Raw genomic sequence first — 4,558 nt, 5'->3', positions numbered from 1 at the left:
ACTAATGGGGAGGGGGTCGTTGAGATACATTAAGACATGTGGAGGAAAAAGGTTGATTGGTGAGCCCTTTAATGGTTATAGTCTGTGTGTGTGTGTGTGTGTGTGTGTGTGTGTGTGTGCCCTGGGGGAATACATAGACAATAACTCTTAATAGTAATTATCAGAACTTTATTTAAAAAGCACCAATGCCACAGCTGTTTAGTGACGGTTTATTTCAGGTTTATGGATTTTTGTGTTGTCTGACTAATGTTTTATGAAACAAAACACACATTTTAAGACGCTTACAAGATGAAAAATGCTGTGTGTCTCCAACTGTTGTATTTCTGAGCCATTAGTCGGGTTAAAAAAAGGAGAAAAGCCACTGAGGATGAAATCAGCCACATGAGGTTGACATTTGTTTGTTCGGGTGTTAAAAAAACACACAAATGATGAATGATTTTTTGTGAGATTTGTAACCAGGACTTTGTCCCAACCTTAATGGAAAGTTTGTCACCTTTTCAGCTGGATGTTCAATCAACGCTGATTGGACAAAATAACATTAAAAAGGTTATTTTTCCATTCAACCAGATGGCTTTTGAGGCTTTAACTGAGCTTCACTGACAGCGATGTTGCCACCGAACAGAATCCAGGTGACGTTTATATTTCCCTCAAAGTGCATTTGGCGAAGCAAATCGAGTCATCCGCTCTTAACTTTTTCTCTCTGGCTCTCGCCGGATGAAGCGGACACACGCGTCCACGTTTACGGTTTGCAGCTGAAACGGTTCAGAGTGCTTCAGAACCGCAGTCCTTTCTAAGTGCATCTTCAGGGCATTTTCAGCCAGACCGCAAATACATATATATCCAATTACACTCGAATCATAAGGACAATAGTGGATCCATAATTGATGAACTGACTCCAACCCTGTGGTGTGTGTGTGTGTGTGTGTGTGTGTGTGTATGCATGTGTGTGTGTGTGTGTGTGTGTGTGTCAGCAGCGACAGACATGGCGTCCGCTGACAGCCCGACTCGGCCTTATCTGCATCGCAGGAGTGACGTTAGAGAACCGTGGGGGGAGGGAGGGTGTGTGTGTGGGGGGGGGGGGGCAGGTAGAGGAGTGAGTGTATGTGTGTGTGTGTGTTTCACTTTTAAACCCACTTGTTTATATGTCGCTCACCTTTAAAAGACACTTAAAAAGCTCCGCCGGCGAGAGAACGGCACCCGTTTGAAGAATCGCCCGACCAAGTTGGTCCTGCGAAGCGGCTCAAAGCGAAGCGAATGCAACGAGGGTTTAGAAGAGGTGACTGGAGACGGAGAGATGACAACAGCTCGGAGGAGGAGGAGATGTGGGAAGAGAGTCGTGGGAAAGGGATGAGAGGCCGAGTAACCGTACCAGCCTGTACATCTGTGACCTCCGCGAGCCTCTGCAGGTGACCAGGAGGAAGTACAACAACAACATCCCATGCATCTCTCCCCTCCTGCAGGTGCTGCCAGACCAACGCGCCGATCACAGAACTCTCAGGTACAGGCGAGACTTTATTGAATGATGACGTCATCAGTCGCACTCCTTTCCCTCGGCCTGCAGCGCTTCTGGCCGATGAGCATTTTCTCTCAAACTCCGTGGCAAAGAAGACTCAGTTCTCAGTTAGCAATTGCCTTTTTTTTTTTTTGTTTAGCGTTCATCAGTTTTTGGCCACGTACCCGGAAAACCGGTGACAGTCGGCGCTCACGGGAAACGCGGTGGAGGCCGTACCTGCTAAACATCATTTCCTTCCTCTCATCGTCGTCTTTGACGAAGATAACGTGTGTTTGTTCAGAGGAAATAAAGCGGGGAGAACAGCTGTGAAAGAATGAGAAATACGGCAAGTCAAGAAGGAGCTTTGAAAGAGATAACTGGGCAGAAAAACAACTGCTGGAAAATGGCTCTGAGCCATGAGAGCAAAGTCAATGGTCAGATGAGAGAGAGAAAAAAAAAAAAACAACCCCAAACCCTCCTTTTCTTTGGAAGCGAAAACACGAAATTGGCAAATCACAAAAAAACGGAGATAACCACAAAGGGAGACTGTGAGATAGACTTCCGATCGCATCATGCCTTGAGTCAATCCGAGCTCGCGCTTTCATGCTCGCGAAAGCAGGAGGAGGACGAAGCGTCCGCCGGGCGGAACCCGACCGCAGAGCCACTTGTTTCTGTTTATTTCACATTGGTTCTGTTTGTCTGATGGGACGGACATCAAAGACGGGACGGACATCTGAGACGGATTGTTCTTAGTTTTTCTTTCATTTTTCTTGTTTTTTTTTTTCTGCCCTGTGCTCTCCATCCCCGTGATTCGGGGTGTGTGTGTGTGTGTGGGGGGGGGGGGGGGGGGTAGGGAGGGGGGGGGGACATGGAAGCCGTGTGACCCCAGATGATTTATCAGGACATTTCTCTTTTTTTTTTCCTTCTTCTCTCGATCTCTCTCTCTCCTCTCCCCCCTGTTAAAAGTAAATGACTGGTATGCAGAGAGACTAGAGAGTCCCCCCCACCCTCTCCCCCTTTTGCAAGCTATTAGGCCTCCCTCCGCCTCCCCCTGTGGAGAGAGGAAGATAAGGGAAAATTGAAAATGAAGAGGAGAGAGAGGGAGAGAGGGAGAGAGAGAGACTGCATCCACAGGCAGACTTCTTGTTCTCCCCCACTATCTCCCCTGCCTCCCTCCTTTGAGCTTGATTAGCCGCCAAGCTTAAGAGGCTTGTTATCAACCTTGGAGACGATGGAAGTTCATCGGCTACGGGACTTGACTGATGGAGATGCGGATGGAGGCTTGTGTGTGTGTGTGTGCGTGCGGAGGAAGCGGCGTGTATCTTTTTGACTGATGTGGAGTCGCGGTAGAATGCGGTCGGTTCACTCGTATTCCGGGGGGGGGGGGGGACTCCGCGAAATGTCCGTCGGCTGCTTCTCATGCGGGACCCGAACCCGTGTCCTTGCTGGGACTCACACACACACACACAGACACACACAGAGAGAGAGAGTCAGCTTCACTTCTGCCTCGCAGGCTTTTCGCGGCCCTGAAAACACGGCCCCGTCGGCCTGCGCCTCAGATGTGTTCCAAAAGGCCAAAGGCCTCTCGTTGTTCCTCCCTCGCTGCACTTAAACGCCGCCTCCCCCCCCTCCGGGTCCATGGAGACCAGAGTACGAAAAACAGTGTGCTCACTTTTATTGCGCGGGTCGCTACGTTTGGCTAGCATTCATCGCAGCGTGTTTTGGAGTCAGAATTACGCGTATTCTACGACACCCGTGGTGAATTTATGATTTTTAAATATGATTTTTTTTTCTTTTCTTCTTTTGTCACAATTGGGAGCGTCCCTTTATCAGGCGCGGCATCGTGACTCGATGGACATTGTCTCCCCAGCGGTGCTCTCCTCTCCCCGGAGGAGGCCTCGGAGGGCGACAGGACCGTGTAAACATTCCCAGCCCTCAGAATCTGTCCGTCTGCCGGGGGGGTGATGCATCTGTCCGGCCCATGTGTTTACCGGCCCAAGAATGTTAAGAATATATGCTTCAGTCTATGTGTGTGTGTGTGTGTGTGTGTGATCCCACGTCCATGTGACCGTGTGCACTTAAAGTAGAGAGTGTGAGGAGGCCAGGGGGACAAATGGGCGGGGTCACGAGTTTTGTTGCCTCTTTGTATCGACTTAATGTTTGTAATGATCCAATGGGATGTGCATCTGGTGAATATTGCACGTTGTTTAGTCTACCAATCACCACGGTGACAAAGAGTCTAGGTTTGGGGGGGCTGGAGGAGGGGGGGGGGGGGGGGGGGGTCAGAGTAGTTAGTGGTGTTGTGGTTCGAGGAGAATAAGCTGCAACGGGGGACAAGCTCTCATTGTAACATTGTAGCTTTTGCCTGGTTAGCTTTGACTTCTCCGCCCACAGGAAGTGATGCATATATACGATCAAGATAACTAAATCAAATAACTTTATTAATCCTGAAAGAAATATGTGTGCCATAGATTATTAACCAAAGATTACAACGGAGGATTGAAAAAGGGCAAAAGAACTCCTCAAATCTAAAGACTTTTGACAATGACACAAACCTGAATATGACACCATTTACTTGATTTAACCAAAACTCCACTTCTGTGGTTAAAGATTGCAGCATTAGATCAGAAAGTCCTTTGTGGCTTGTGTAGGACTTGACGTGGTGACGTTGGGAATTCACTTGGGTGTCATGGCCAAGAGATTTATTTAGACTGGAGAGTATAAATGTAATCAAAGAGTGTTGCTAAACAAGGGTTTTATTCATTCATTCAAGATGAATAAGATGAATTAGTAGATCATTTCAAATTAAAAGTTCAAGGATTCAAAACAAAAAATGTCAAAAGCAAGAAAGGAATGTTGAAAACAAAAAAGTTAAAGATGGAATTAATTTGCACTTTAATGGATTCTTTGTGGCTGAGACACACATCCAGAATCCCTCTGGAATGTTGAAAACTCTCGGGGTTCTGGTCAGTTTGGGTCCACTAACGACACCTTTCAATCTGTATCGTATTGTTGTCGAGCATCAGAAACGTGCGACAAATAACTGCAGCTGGGAGTTTGAAAAAA

Source organism: Pungitius pungitius, chromosome 16, assembly GCF_949316345.1.
Source record: "Pungitius pungitius chromosome 16, fPunPun2.1, whole genome shotgun sequence".
NCBI classification, from domain to species: Eukaryota; Metazoa; Chordata; class Actinopteri; order Perciformes; family Gasterosteidae; genus Pungitius; species Pungitius pungitius.
The sequence above is the reverse complement of the archived record's forward strand: the minus strand, read 5'-3'. Positions refer to the sequence as shown.